Source organism: Lissotriton helveticus, chromosome 2_1 (genome assembly GCF_964261635.1).
Source record: "Lissotriton helveticus chromosome 2_1, aLisHel1.1, whole genome shotgun sequence".
NCBI classification, from domain to species: Eukaryota; Metazoa; Chordata; class Amphibia; order Caudata; family Salamandridae; genus Lissotriton; species Lissotriton helveticus.
The window spans coordinates 1,590,427,712-1,590,443,526 of NC_136059.1; the positions used below are offsets into that span (position 1 = coordinate 1,590,427,712).

Here is a 15,815-nt window from a genome sequence, read left to right on the forward strand (position 1 = left end):
CAGAGGGGACCCTGGGCACAAATGTGCCCGACCTCATGGTGCCCTGGCTGGCATCGGGGAGGCAAATGGCACCTCATCGGGACTTCCAGGGAAGTTCGCCATCTGGTCGCCCCATAGGAAAGCGTTGCGGGCGACCAGATGGCCGAGGCGAGAGGGGCGACCAGATGGCCGAGGGGATCTGGGCAACCAGATGGCCGAGGGGATTTGGGCGACCAGATGGCCGAGGGGATCTGGGCAGCCAGATGGCCGGGCACGAAAGGGAAGCTGACTGGACACCCTGTGCCCCAAAGAAGGAGTGAGCGGGTGCCAGGGCATGGCAGACCGGAGGCCCAGAGCCCCAGCTGGGCCCCAGCCATGGAGGCTGCCAGGGGGCCCGACAGGCCCTCTGACCCAGGGCCCCCGCACACCTTGATGAGCAGGGGAGGCCTACACGGGCACAACGGAACCCCGACCCGGGCCCTTGGCAGTGCAGCAGGCAGGGGGACAGGGCCCAGGGCCCGAGCACCTGACCGGGGGCCTGGCGGGGCCACTGGACCCAGCCGGGGCTCCCAGGCACGGAGGCGCAGGGGAAGCCTGCCCCGGGCCTGCCGGACACCGTCCTGGGCACCCTGCCGCGCGGCAGGACCCAGGACGAAGCCCCGGGTGGGGAGGCCAACCTCCCCGGGGCCCTTAGGGGCCCCTGACGGAGCTCCTGAACCCAGCCAAGCACGGGGGAGCTCCCCGGGCACCACAGAACCCCGTCCCGGGCCTTTGGCAGCACGGCAGGCCGGGGGACAGGGCCATGGGCCAGAGCACCCCACCCGGGGCACAGCGGGGCCCCTGGACCCAGCTGGGGCTCCCAGGCACGGAGGCGCAGGGGAAGCCTTCCGCGGGCCCTCCCGGACCCCATCCGAGGCTTCCTGCCACGCGGCAGGGCCAGGGACGGACCCGGGGCTGGGGGCGGCATCCTGGCCCGTCCAGCTGCCAGCTGAGGCCCGCTAGGCCGTGAGGGGTCCCAGAGTACCTTGTCCCTAGTAATCCGGAGGAAGGCTACCCCTCTTTCTGGGAACAAGGCTCAGGGGACCCTGGGCGTGAACGTGCCCGACCTCCTGGAGCCCTGGCTGGGATCCGGGAGGCGAATGGCACCTCATCGGGACTTCCAGGGAAGACCGGCCATCTAGTCGCCCCATAGGAAAGCATTGCAGGTGACCAGATGGCCGAGGGGATCCGGGCGACCAGATGGCCGGGCACGAAAGGGTAGCCGCCTAGACCCTCCGGACCCCGTCCCGGGCACCCTGCCGTGCGGCAGGACCCAGGATAGAGCCCCAGGTGGCGAGGCCACCCTCCCCGGGGCCCTCAGGGGCCCCAGTGGAGCTCCTGAACCCAGCCAAGCACAGGGAGCCTCCCCGGGCACCACGGAACCCCGTCCCGGGCCTTTGGCGGTGCGGCAGGCTGGGGGGGGGACAGGGCCCTGGGCCCAAGCACCGACCCGGGGCCCGGCGGGATCCCTGGACCTAGCCGGGGCTCCCTGGCCCGGAGGCGCAGGGGAGGACTACCGTGAAAACCATGCAGCCCGTCCCGGGCAATCGGCCATGCCGTCGGCCTGGAGCCACGGACACCCAGGGGAGGAATACCGGGAAAACCATGGAGCCCGTACCGGGCACTCGCCCATGCCGTCGGCCTGTAGCCCCGGACACCAAGGGAAGGACTGCCGTGAAAACCATGGAGCTCGTCCCGGGCAATCGGCCATGCCGTCGGCCTGGAGCCCCGGACGCCCAGGGGAAAAATGCCGGGAATACCATGGGCCCGTCCCGGGCACTCGCCCATGCCGTCGGCCTGGGGCCCTGGACTCCCAGGGGAGGAATACCGGGAAAACCATGGAGCCCGTACCGGGCACTCGCCCATGCCGTCGGCCTGTAGCCCTGGACACCCAGGGTAGGACTGCCGTGAAAACCATGGAGCTCGTCCCGGGCAATCGGCCATGCCGTCGGCCTGGAGCCCCGGATGCCCAGGGGAGGAATACCGGGAATACCATGGAGCCCGTCCCAGGCACTCGCCCATGCCGTCGGCCTGGAGCCCTGGACTCCCAGGGGAGGAATACCGGGAAAACCATGGAGCCCGTCCCGGGCACTCGCCCATGCCGTCGGCCTGGAGCCCTGGACTCCCAGGGGAGGAATACCGGGAAAACCATGGAGCCCGTACCGGGCACTCGCCCATGCCGTCGGCCTGTAGCCCCGGACACCCAGGGTAGGACTGCCGTGAAAACCATGGAGCTCGTCGCTGCCAATCGGCCATGCCGTCGGCCTGGAGCCCCGGACGCCCAGGGGAGGAATACCGGGAATACCATGGAGCCCGTCCCGGGCACTCGCCCATGCCGTCGGCCTGGGGCCCTGGACTCCCAGGGGAGGAATACCGGGAAAACCATGGAGCCCGTACCGGGCACTCGCCCATGCCATCGGCCTGAAGCCCCGGACACCCAGGGTAGGACTGCCGTGAAAATCATGGAGCTCGTCCCGGGCAATCGGCCATGCCGTCGGCCTGGAGCCCCGGACGCCCAGGGGAGGAAAACCAAGAATACCATGGAGCCCGTCACGGGCACTCGCCCATGCCATCGGCCTGGAGCCCCGGCATTCCTTGTCCCTAGCAATCCGGAGGAAGGCTACTGTGAGAAGTTGGCCTGATAGGTGATGTTTCCAATTCTGGAACCACCTATTATCAGACCAAACAATCCCTTATGGTGTCAGGTTGTAAGTCAACCTTGTTAGACAAGCTATCCTAGGGGTAGCATGGACTAAGCAGCCTAAAGGCTTAACTTAAGAGGTCGTGTTAAGCGAGCAGTTTTACCACATACAATCCTGTAATATCAAATGAAAGGACACCACACAAGTATATATTATAAAAATATATGTATTTATTACTAAAAACAATCCCCAGTATTCTTTATGAATAAAGGGGCACAAGCGTTAAATCAAAAGCACAGTTTAAACATACAAAGTTGCACAATTATGGATGAGGGCGGGGGGCCACTCAAACCATATACTAAACAAGTGGTATAAGAGATACCAATCGAACAGTGGTTAGGCCTAGGGCCTAGGGAATCGCTGGGAGCAGTCAGGACAAGCAGTGCTGAAGTCGGGAGAGGCCCACTGGATTCGGGAGCAGTGCGGAAAGCGCACGCATGCACCAATGTTAACCAATGGTGCGTAAAAGTTGTAAAGTTAAAGTTTAAGGACACTTCCGCTGAACCTAGAGGAACAAATCTTAAGACACAGACCCTAGAGAGGTGTACCAGTGTGGGAACACCGGCGGAGCAAAGTTACCTCACCCACAGGAAGCGGGTGCACAGGGTCGAAGTTGAGTCGGGTTTCGTCACGCAGGCTCTTGGTGCTTGGAGCTGAAAGGGCTGCAGGCGGGGTGAAAGAGAGGTGTCCGGTGGAGTCCAAGGGTGGACTCGAGTCGAAAAGTACCTGAAAGCAGAGGGGACAGAGTCTGGGTCACTCAGCAGTGTCCAGGGTGGAACCAGGACGGAACCAGGCAATGTCGGGCGCAATCAGGTGGTCGTCGAGGAGCTTCTCTCCGCTGTCACGTGGGCTCTGGGGCATCTGCGATGTCCAGGAGCGGGTCACGATCTGTCCCACGAGGGCTCTCACCGTCGGCGCAGTCGGCTTCAAGTTTGGAGCAACAACACTTGGCAAGAGCAATCCACGCGAAACCGGGAGATTGCTTCTCACTCGAACCAGGAGGGTCAGAGTGGGGGCTCCTTTTCAGGGGAGCTGGTGTAGATCTGGAGCAACCAGATTCACAGGTCAAATTTCAAAGTTCGTCGGTACAAGGGCCACTAGGCGGCTGGCAAGTGACCGGGCCAACGCGTTGAGCCAAATGGAGCAGAAGGGCCCCACGCAGCACTCGTCGAGTGTGGAGGGCTGAACTTCGGTGCAAGAGTGGCTCAGGGTGGGGGCTTCTCAAACCCCGGTGTACAGCTTCGAGGGTCACTCGTGGGCTGCACGGTCAGCGTCTTGTGGTCAATTCAAGATGGCGTGCCCCACGCTTCCGGTCGCCTCCACGGGTCTCAGCTCTGCAGGGACTGTGGATCGGGCTGTTGGAAGGCAGGCAAGCTTGATCTCGTCGATCTCTGTCGCTCGAGTTCCGGCGGGAACTGCGACAAAGCAGACGTCGATGGCTGGATGGTGCCTGTTTGCACAGGGTGGTCACTCCTTGACCACAAGGGAGTTTCTTCGGGCTTCTACGTCGAGTAGGATGTCGAAGGGACAGAATTTCGTTTCTTATGTTTCTTCAGGATAATCTGAAGTGCATTGGCACTGCTCCCAGTCTTATACTAATTTTGGGGGCTGGATTACCTGCTAGGTCCCCTCCTATGGGTGGGACCCAGGAAGTGGGTGGATACACCCCCTTCCTTTGATCCAGGCCGCCCTGGCACGAGGGCTGGAGTGCCCCAGAACCGGTTTGGCCGGATTATGCAAGGGGCAGCCTTGTGCGCCCCAGGCAGTGTCTGGTTTCTTTCAGACCTCCCTGCTACAATCCACTATCTCCTGTCTGGAGGGTGGTAACACCCCCCTGCGACAGGAAACCCTTTGTCCAGGCCCCATTTGGCTGAGTTTCGGTCAGCTTCAGGGGGTCAGACTCTTGTCTGTGGCAGAGGCATCCATTTTGTGGATCTAAGGTCCTTTTAGAAATTAACCGCATTTAAGTAAAGTAACATGTCTTAGCCCTCTAGAGGGGTGGAATGCTATCCCCGTCGCCAGAACTGGCGAGGGGATAGTATTCCAAATCGTATGACACCTTACACGACATGTTTTGATAAAGCCAAACCAAAGTTGCTATATAACCGCGAGGATTATAAGGCACTTAAGAGTATATGGTATGGCATTATCCTGAAACAGCTTAGGGAGTTGTTCCCGACGGCTGCAGACAGGCTCAGCTCATGCTAGAGCTCCATCTCACATAAAACCAAGCACTCTGCTTCCAGGATTGATGAGGCCTTCCATAGGAGTGGCTCACAGGTTTATATGTGTCCAGATATAGGTTTAGATATAGGTATACTATATCTAAGCAAGGGGTGATTACACCACCTTACCCCAGCTGAGTGATCAGCCAGTTGTGTCAATTTAAGAACCAGCCAGGGGTGGCAAAAGATATGCTGCAGCCCCTGGTAGGCCTTGGTGGCCCCTATGCCCTGGGCACCTATAGTGCATTATACAGGGGCTGACAAGGAGTCCATTTTCAATTGTGGTATGTACCTAGGGTACATGGAATCCATTTTACAGAGAGAGCAGATGGCCTGGGGCCCTGACTAGCAGGGAACCAGGTCAACTAAGTCAAAAACCAGCTAAACACAAGGCAAAAAATCTGGGGTAACCATAGTCAGGTAGCCACCTTCCTACACAACCCCCCCCCAAACGAAAGGAGATAAGGCTATCCTTGGCCAGGTAAGCCTATATTGCCTGAGTGGCCATATAAGGAAGTACCTGCACTAGCATGGGTACCCCCTGTCTCATGGTCCACTAAGCAGTCCCTCACCCTTGGGGTATTAGAGGGTCTCCACCATAGGGAATCACTACCTTGGGTGTGTTTATGCAAAGTTAAAGGCTGGTTTGGATATGGAGTATTGAAGTGAGGCTCTACTAATTTAGGGCTTAGCTTCCTCCAATTATCTTCCACCATGTGGGCCTTTCTTTCTTTATCTGAGTTGCACTGTGCTCTCAGGGTCAACCTCTGGCTACCTAAAGCTGGAGGCTGGGTCCCTCTGTTTGGCTTGCTGGAGGGACAGTTCAGGTTTGGGCCCTTTGGGTCCCAGGTTTGGCTGTGCCCAACAGAATCCATCTGTGGGAGGTCCCTAACTGTTTTTAAGGGGGCTCCCTCAGGAGCTTTTAAAGTTTTCACCTCACTAGGGCTACTAGTTTTGGTGCCCCTAATCTGTTGATGGGGGTGCTTTATTTGACAGGGGGCCCTCTGGGTCTCACTGTCCTTCTTGTCCTCTGCAGCCCTGGGCTGGCTAAGGCAAGGTAGAGAGGGGCAGGTTACCTGCTCCAGACTGGGTCCCACCTGAGAAGGGTCCACTGACATCAGAGGTTCTGTCAGGCTAGGCCCAACCACCTCTGGGGCAGTTCCTTCATCAGGGGTAAGATCAGTTCCCTGAGGAGGCTGATCCTGTCCTAAAGTCTGGTGAGGGGGAGATTTCTCTTCCTCCTCCATGCTCTCAGTTTGTGTGGAGTTATCCATCATTTCAGGCTTCACAACACACATATCAGTTTGAGTTTGGGCTGTGGCCATCACAGCCCCACCAACCTTTTCAGGAGGAGACTCAGTTTGGGTTTCTGCTGTTATCATAACAGCTTTGCTATTCTGTTCAGGAAGAGCTTTTGCTACAGATGGGGCAGAGAGTTGATCAGCCCTACCAACCTTTTCAGGAAGGACATCTTGAATTGGGGCTGTAGCTAGTACAGCCCCACTAACCTTTCCATTGGAATTCACCATTCTAGAATGGGTTTCCTGCTCAACCTCAGCCCAGGCTGAGATTTCCAAATCATTACCAAGTAGGCAGTCTACAGGCAAGTTTGATGACACTGCCACTCTCTTTGGGCCAATGACACCTCCCCAGCTGAGACTTACTACTGCCATGGGATGATTTGTTTGGATGCCATCAATGTTTGTTACCTGGTATGTGGCACCAGGTAAAAGTTGCTTAGAGGGGACTATACCATCAGCCACCATGGTGATGCTAGCCCCTGTGTCTCTAAAAGCTTCAACTTTCAAACCATTGATGATGGGTTCTTGTCTATATTTGCTCAAAGTATTTGGGCAATCAGAGAAGTTGGCAAACCCCATGCCAGTCTCATAAACAAGATTATTTGGGGAGGAGGGCATAGATAGGCCAGGGTCCTCCTGAGCTCCAAAAGTAAACCCACCCAGATTCCTGGGTGTGCTCCCACTTCCTGGGGGATTACTGCTGACAGTAACAGGAGGTGTTGGAGCTGGCTTTGGAGGTATATTCTCTTTATTGTTATTCTTGGGACAACAGTTGTCTGTTTTGTAATGCCCAACCTGTTTACAGGCATAACAATAAGGCTTTTTCTCAGTTGAAGAAGTGTCTTGGGACCCACCCCCATTCTTGGAGTTTTGGGGCTCTGGGGAAGTCTTTTCTTTATTTTTATCCCCACCCTTATCTTGAGGCTTGGTAGACTCCTTCTTCTGGTTACTGTCCTGATTCTTAGGCCTAATCCTGGTTCTGACCCACTTGTCTGTCTTCTTTCCCAATTCTTGGGGAGAGGTCAGATCAGAGTCCACCAGGTGCTGGTGTAAGAGCTGGTTCTGACAATTACTTAGGATCTGCTCCCTCATAATCAAATTATACAATCCTGTAAAGTCATGTACTTTGCTGCCATGTAGCCAACCCTCCAGAGCCTTAGTTGCACAATCAACAAAATCAGTCCAGTCCTGAGTCTGTGTCTTCTGGGTGTCTCTGAACTTCAACCTGTACTGTTCAGTGGTTAAGCCAAACCCATCTATTAGGACACTCTTCAGGACTTTGTAATTGTTTGCATCCTCATGTCTAACAGTGAGGAGCTTATCTCTCCCTTTCTCTGAAAAGGAGTACCATAAGATTGCTGCCCACTGTTCCTCAGGAACCTGCTGTACCATGCAGGCTCTCTCAAGAGCAGTTATCCACTTGTGGATGTCATCCCCTTCCTTGTAGGGGGGCACCATCTTTGTCAGGTTTCTACTATCATAGGACCTGGGTTTCTCTTTAGGAATATTGCTGCCACCAGTGGCATCTAAGCCACACAATTTTTGCTCTCTTGCCAAGGCAAGTCTAGCTTGAGCCAAGGCTACCTCCTCCCTCTCTATTTGGAGTTTGACAGCCCTCATTCTGGCCCTATGCTCTATCTTCTGAGAGGCAGTCATACCTCTCCGAGATTCTCTTGAGGCACTAGAAATATGAGAGTCCCCTGAGGGAGATCTCACTCTTCTGTTGCCTGGGAGAATGATATGGTTGGATCTGGGGAGGTGCTGGCCCTCTCCATTTCCCAGTAGTTCTAAGTTGGCCTGGTTAAGCCTGGCAACTTGGACCTGGCTACCCCTCTGATCCTGATCTTCTGGGTCCTCTACATCTGAGTCCTCCTCCTCCTCTTCTTCCTCCTCTTCTCCTTCCTCTTGAGGGGTATCAGTTACAGGGGGGTTCACTCCATCTCCTGATTCTAAGGGAGCTTCATTTCCCTTCTCTAAGTCATCCTGCTCTAGAATGGCTATCAGGATAGGACATGTGGGACTTCTGCCCCTTTTTAACCCTCTTGATATGCACAGGGCAATCAAGTCCTTTCGGGTTAACTTGTCATAGCTGGAAGTTGCCTTGGTAAGGTCAACTGTCACAGGAGCAGACCCTGAGGCTTTTCCTGTGTCAGACATGACTGCTAGTGAGGTGTAAGAGGTGCACTTACCTACACTAAGTTTTTTCCTACTGTACCTTGCTAGTGAGTTGTAGTCAGGGTGTGCTAATCCCTTTAACCTACAACTACTAAGTTCAGTAGAACTTAATATGCTAAGCTTTTGATTTATATGTACCTAGAGGTACTTGATGTGATCTTTCAATTTGATAAAAAGATTGCAATGGTAAAACAACAGCAAGCTCAAATCCGCACCGCTGCTCACCAATGTGAGAAGTTGGCCTGATAGGTGATGTTTCCAATTCTGGAACCACCTATTATCAGACCAAACAATCCCTTATGGTGTCAGGTTGTAAGTCAACCTTGTTAGACAAGCTATCCTAGGGGTAGCATGGACTAAGCAGCCTAAAGGCTTAACTTAAGAGGTCGTGTTAAGCGAGCTGTTTTACCACATACAATCCTGTAATATCAAATGAAAGGACACCACACAAGTATATATTATAAAAATATATGTATTTATTACTAAAAACAATCCCCAGTATTCTTTATGAATAAAGGGGCACAAGCGTTAAATCAAAAGCACAGTTTAAACATACAAAGTTGCACAATTATGGATGAGGGCGGGGGGCCACTCAAACCATATACTAAACAAGTGGTATAAGAGATACCAATCGAACAGTGGTTAGGCCTAGGGCCTAGGGAATCGCTGGGAGCAGTCAGGACAAGCAGTGCTGAAGTCGGGAGAGGCCCACTGGATTCGGGAGCAGTGCAGAAAGCGCACGCATGCACCAATGTTAACCAATGGTGCGTAAAAGTTGTAAAGTTAAAGTTTAAGGACACTTCCGCTGAACCTAGAGGAACAAAACTTAAGACACAGACCCTAGAGATGTGTACCAGTGTGGGAACACCGGCGGAGCAAAGTTACCTCACCCACAGGAAGCGGGTGCACAGGGTCGAAGTTGAGTCGGGTTTCGTCACGCAGGCTCTTGGTGCTTGGAGCTGAAAGGGCTGCAGGCGGGGTGAAAGAGAGGTGTCCGGTGGAGTCCAAGGGTGGACTCGAGTCGAAAAGTACCTGAAAGCAGAGGGGACAGAGTCTGGGTCACTCAGCAGTGTCCAGGGTGGAACCAGGACGGAACCAGGCAATGTCGGGCGCAATCAGGTGGTCGTCGAGGAGCTTCTCTCCGCTGTCACGTGGGCTCTGGGGCATCTGCGACGTCCAGGAGCGGGTCACGATCTGTCCCACGAGGGCTCTCACCGTCGGCGCAGTCGGCTTCAAGTTTGGAGCAACAACACTTGGCAAGAGCAATCCACGCGAAACCGGGAGATTGCTTCTCACTCGAACCAGGAGGGTCAGAGTGGGGGCTCCTTTTCAGGGGAGCTGGTGTAGATCTGGAGCAACCAGATTCACAGGTCAAATTTCAAAGTTCGTCGGTACAAGGGCCACTAGCCGGCTGGCAAGTGAATGGGCCAACGCGTTGAGCCAAATGGAGCAGAAGGGCCCCACGCAGCACTCGTCGAGTGTGGAGGGCTGAACTTCGGTGCAAGAGTGGCTCAGGGTGGGGGCTTCTCAAACCCCGGTGTACAGCTTCGAGGGTCACTCGTGGGCTGCACGGTCAGCGTCTCGTGGTCAATTCAAGATGGCGTGCCCCACGCTTCCGGTCGCCTCCACGGGTCTCAGCTCTGCAGGGACTGTGGATCGGGCTGTTGGAAGGCAGGCAAGCTTGATCTCGTCGATCTCTGTCGCTCGAGTTCCGGCGGGAACTGCGACAAAGCAGACGTCGATGGCTGGATGGTGCCTGTTTGCACAGGGTGGTCACTCCTTGACCACACGGGAGATTCTTCGGGCTTCTACGTCGAGTAGGATGTCGAAGGGTCCAGAATTTCGTTTCTTATGTTTCTTCAGGATAATCTGAAGTGCATTGGCACTGCTCCCAGTCTTATACTAATTTTGGGGGCTGGATTACCTGCTAGGTCCCCTCCTATGTGTGGGACCCAGGAAGTGGGTGGATACACCCCCTTCCTTTGATCCAGGCCGCCCTGGCACGAGGGCTGGAGTGCCCCAGAACCGGTTTGGCCGGATTATGCAAGGGGCAGCCTTGTGCGCCCCAGGCAGTGTCTGGTTTCTTTCAGACCTCCCTGCTACAATCCACTATCTCCTGTATGGAGGGTGGTAACACCCCCCTGCGACAGGAAACCCTTTGTCCAGGCCCCATTTGGCTGAGTTTCGGTCAGCTTCAGGGGGTCAGACTCTTGTCTGTGGCAGAGGCATCCATTTTGTGGATCTAAGGTCCTTTTAGAAATTAACCGCATTTAAGTAAAGTAACATGTCTTACCCCTCTAGAGGGGTGGAATGCTATCCCCGTCGCCAGAACTGGCGAGGGGATAGTATTCCAAATCGTATGACACCTTACACGACATGTTTTGATAAAGCCAAACCAAAGTTGCTATATAACCGCGAGGATTATAAGGCACTTAAGAGTATATGGTATGGCATTATCCTGAAACAGCTTAGGGAGTTGTTCCCGACGGCTGCAGACAGGCTCAGCTCATGCTAGAGCTCCATCTCACATAAAACCAAGCACTCTGCTTCCAGGATTGATGAGGCCTTCCATAGGAGTGGCTCACAGGTTTATATGTGTCCAGATATAGGTCTAGATATAGGTATACTATATCTAAGCAAGGGGTGATTACACCACCTTACCCCAGCTGAGTGATCAGCCAGTTGTGTCAATTTAAGAACCAGCCAGGGGTGGCAAAAGATATGCTGCAGCCCCTGGTAGGCCTTGGTGGCCCCTATGCCCTGGGCACCTATAGTGCATTATACAGGGGCTGACAAGGAGTCCATTTTCAATTGTGGTATGTACCTAGGGTACATGGAATCCATTTTACAGAGAGAGCAGATGGCCTGGGGCCCTGACTAGCAGGGAACCAGGTCAACTAAGTCAAAAACCAGCTAAACACAAGGCAAAAAATCTGGGGTAACCATAGTCAGGTAGCCACCTTCCTACACAACCCCCCCCCCCCAAACGAAAGGAGATAAGGCTATCCTTGGCCAGGTAAGCTTATATTGCCTGAGTGGCCATATAAGGAAGTACCTGCACTAGCATGGGTACCCCCTGTCTCATAGTCCACTAAGCAGTCCCTCACCCTTGGGGTATTAGAGGGTCTCCACCATAGGGAATCACTACCTTGGGTGTGTTTATGCAAAGTTAAAGGCTGGTTTGGATATGGAGTATTGAAGTGAGGCTCTACTAATTTAGGGCTTAGCTTCCTCCAATTATCTTCCACCATGTGGGCCTTTCTTTCTTTAACTGAGTTGCACTGTGCTCTCAGGGTCAACCTCTGGCTACCTAAAGCTGGAGGCTGGGTCCCTCTGTTTGGCTTGCTGGAGGGACAGTTCAGGTTTGGGCCCTTTGGGTCCCAGGTTTGGCTGTGCCCAACAGAATCCATCTGTGGGAGGTCCCTAACTGTTTTTAAGGGGGCTCCCTCAGGAGCTTTTAAAGTTTTCACCTCACTAGGGCTACTAGTTTTGGTGCCCCTAATCTGTTGATGGGGGTGCTTTATTTGACAGGGGGCCCTCTGGGTCTCACTGTCCTTCTTGTCCTCTGCAGCCCTGGGCTGGCTAAGGCAAGGTAGAGAGGGGCAGGTTACCTGCTCCAGACTGGGTCCCACCTGAGAAGGGTCCACTGACATCAGAGGTTCTGTCAGGCTAGGCCCAACCACCTCTGGGGCAGTTCCTTCATCAGGGGTAAGATCAGTTCCCTGAGGAGGCTGATCCTGTCCTAAAGTCTGGTGAGGGGGAGATTTCTCTTCCTCCTCCATGCTCTCAGTTTGTGTGGAGTTATCCATCATTTCAGGCTTCACAACACACATATCAGTTTGAGTTTGGGCTGTGGCCATCACAGCCCCACCAACCTTTTCAGGAGGAGACTCAGTTTGGGTTTCTGCTGTTATCATAACAGCTTTGCTATTCTGTTCAGGAAGAGCTTTTGCTACAGATGGGGCAGAGAGTTGCTCAGCCCTACCAACCTTTTCAGGAAGGACATCTTGAATTGGGGCTGTAGCTAGTACAGCCCCACTAACCTTTCCATTGGAATTCACCATTCTAGAATGGGTTTCCTGCTCAACCTCAGCCCAGGCTGAGATTTCCAAATCATTACCAAGTAGGCAGTCTACAGGCAAGTTTGATGACACTGCCACTCTCTTTGGGCCAATGACACCTCCCCCGCTGAGACTTACTACTGCCATGGGATGATTTGTTTGGATGCCATCAATGTTTGTTACCTGGTATGTGGCACCAGGTAAAAGTTGCTTAGAGGGGACTATACCATCAGCCACCATGGTGATGCTAGCCCCTGTGTCTCTAAAAGCTTCAACTTTCAAACCATTGATGATGGGTTCTTGTCTATATTTGCTCAAAGTATTTGGGCAATCAGAGAAGTTGGCAAACCCCATGCCAGTCTCATAAACAAGATTATTTGGGGAGGAGGGCCTGGATAGGCCAGGGTCCTCCTGAGCTCCAAAGGTAAACCCACCCAGATTCCTGGGTGTGCTCCCACTTCCTGGGGGATTACTGCTGACAGTAACAGGAGGTGTTGGAGCTGGCTTTGGAGGTATATTCTCTTTATTGTTATTCTTGGGACAACAGTTGTCTGTTTTGTAATGCCCAACCTGTTTACAGGCATAACAATAAGGCTTTTTCTCAGTTGAAGAAGTGTCTTGGGACCCACCCCCATTCTTGGAGTTTTGGGGCCCTGGGGAAGTCTTTTCTTTATTTTTATCCCCACCCTTATCTTGAGGCTTGGTAGACTCCTTCTTCTGGTTACTGTCCTGATTCTTAGGCCTAATCCTGGTTCTGACCCACTTGTCTGCCTTCTTTCCCAATTCTTGGGGAGAGGTCAGATCAGAGTCCACCAGGTGCTGGTGTAAGAGCTGGTTCTGACAATTACTTAGGATCTGCTCCCTCATAATCAAATTATACAATCCTGTAAAGTCATGTACTTTGCTGCCATGTAGCCAACCCTCCAGAGCCTTAGTTGCACAATCAACAAAATCAGTCCAGTCCTGAGTCTGTGTCTTCTGGGTGTCTCTGAACTTCAACCTGTACTGTTCAGTGGTTAAGCCAAACCCATCTATTAGGACACTCTTCAGGACTTTGTAATTGTTTGCATCCTCATGTCTAACAGTGAGGAGCTTATCTCTCCCTTTCTCTGAAAAGGAGTACCATAAGATTGCTGCCCACTGTTCCTCAGGAACCTGCTGTACCATGCAGGCTCTCTCAAGAGCAGTTATCCACTTGTGGATGTCATCCCCTTCCTTGTAGGGGGGCACAATCTTTGTCAGGTTTCTACTATCATAGGACCTGGGTTTCTCTTTAGGAATATTGCTGCCACCAGTGGCATCTAAGCCACACAATTTTTGCTCTCTTGCCAAGGCAAGTCTAGCTTGAGCCAAGGCTACCTCCTCCCTCTCTATTTGGAGTTTGACAGCCCTCATTCTGGCTCTATGCTCTATCTTCTGAGAGGCAGTCATACCTCTCTGAGATTCTCTTGAGGCACTAGAAATATGAGAGTCCCCTGAGGGAGATCTCACTCTTCTGTTGCCTGGGAGAATGATATGGTTGGATCTGGGGAGGTGCTGGCCCTCTCCATTTCCCAGTAGGTCTAAGTTGGCCTGGTTAAGCCTGGCAACTTGGACCTGGCTACCCCTCTGATCCTGATCTTCTGGGTCCTCTACATCTGAGTCCTCCTCCTCCTCTTCTACCTCCTCTTCTCCTTCCTCTTGAGGGGTATCAGTTACAGGGGGGTTCACTCCATCTCCTGATTCTAAGGGAGCTTCATTTCCCTTCTCTAAGTCATCCTGCTCTAGACTGGCTATCAGGATAGGACATGTGGGACTTCTGCCCCTTTTTAACCCTCTTGATATGCACAGGGCAATCAAGTCCTTTCGGGTTAACTTGTCATAGCTGGAAGTTGCCTTGGTAAGGTCAACTGTCACAGGAGCAGACCCTGAGGCTTTTCCTGTGTCAGACATGACTGCTAGTGAGGTGTAAGTGGTGCACTTACCTACACTAAGTGTTTTCCTACTGTACCTTGCTAGTGAGTTGTAGTCAGGGTGTGCTAATCCCTTTAACCTACAACTACTAAGTTCAGTAGAACTTAATATGCTAAGCTTTTGATTTATATGTACCTAGAGGTACTTGATGTGATCTTTCAATTTGATAAAAAGATTGCAATGGTAAAACAACAGCAAGCTCAAATCCGCACCGCTGCTCACCAATGTGAGAAGTTGGCCTGATAGGTGATGTTTCCAATTCTGGAACCACCTATTATCAGACCAAACAATCCCTTATGGTGTCAGGTTGTAAGTCAACCTTGTTAGACAAGCTATCCTAGGGGTAGCATGGACTAAGCAGCCTAAAGGCTTAACTTAAGAGGTCGTGTTAAGCGAGCAGTTTTACCACATACAATCCTGTAATATCAAATGAAAGGACACCACACAAGTATATATTATAAAAATATATGTATTTATTACTAAAAACAATCCCCAGTATTCTTTATGAATAAAGGGGCACAAGCGTTAAATCAAAAGCACAGTTTAAACATACAAAGTTGCACAATTATGGATGAGGGCGGGGGGCCACTCAAACCATATACTAAACAAGTGGTATAAGAGATACCAATCGAACAGTGGTTAGGCCTAGGGCCTAGGGAATCGCTGGGAGCAGTCAGGACAAGCAGTGCTGAAGTCGGGAGAGGCCCACTGGATTCGGGAGCAGTGCAGAAAGCGCACGCATGCACCAATGTTAACCAATGGTGCGTAAAAGTTGTAAAGTTAAAGTTTAAGGACACTTCCGCTGAACCTAGAGGAACAAAACTTAAGACACAGACCCTAGAGATGTGTACCAGTGTGGGAACACCGGCGGAGCAAAGTTACCTCACCCACAGGAAGCGGGTGCACAGGGTCGAAGTTGAGTCGGGTTTCGTCACGCAGGCTCTTGGTGCTTGGAGCTGAAAGGGCTGCAGGCGGGGTGAAAGAGAGGTGTCCGGTGGAGTCCAAGGGTGGACTCGAGTCGAAAAGTACCTGAAAGCAGAGGGGACAGAGTCTGGGTCACTCAGCAGTGACCAGGGTGGAACCAGGACGGAACCAGGCAATGTCGGGCGCAATCAGGTGGTCGTCGAGGAGCTTCTCTCCGCTGTCACGTGGGCTCTGGGGCATCTGCGACGTCCAGGAGCGGGTCACGATCTGTCCCACGAGGGCTCTCACCGTCGGCGCAGTCGGCTTCAAGTTTGGAGCAACAACACTTGGCAAGAGCAATCCACGCGAAACCGGGAGATTGCTTCTCACTCGAACCAGGAGGGTCAGAGTGGGGGCTCCTTTTCAGGGGAGCTGGTGTAGATCTGGAGCAACCAGATTCACAGGTCAAATTTCAAA

The 15,815-nt window shown here is 53.1% G+C and overlaps 1 protein-coding gene across 3 annotated transcripts in view; it reads left to right on the top strand.

Moving 5' to 3' along the window:
• The window catches only part of TECRL (trans-2,3-enoyl-CoA reductase like), a 769,360-nt gene that overhangs the window by 466,732 nt on the left and 286,813 nt on the right, over window positions 1-15,815 (top strand). The window lies entirely within an intron of this gene.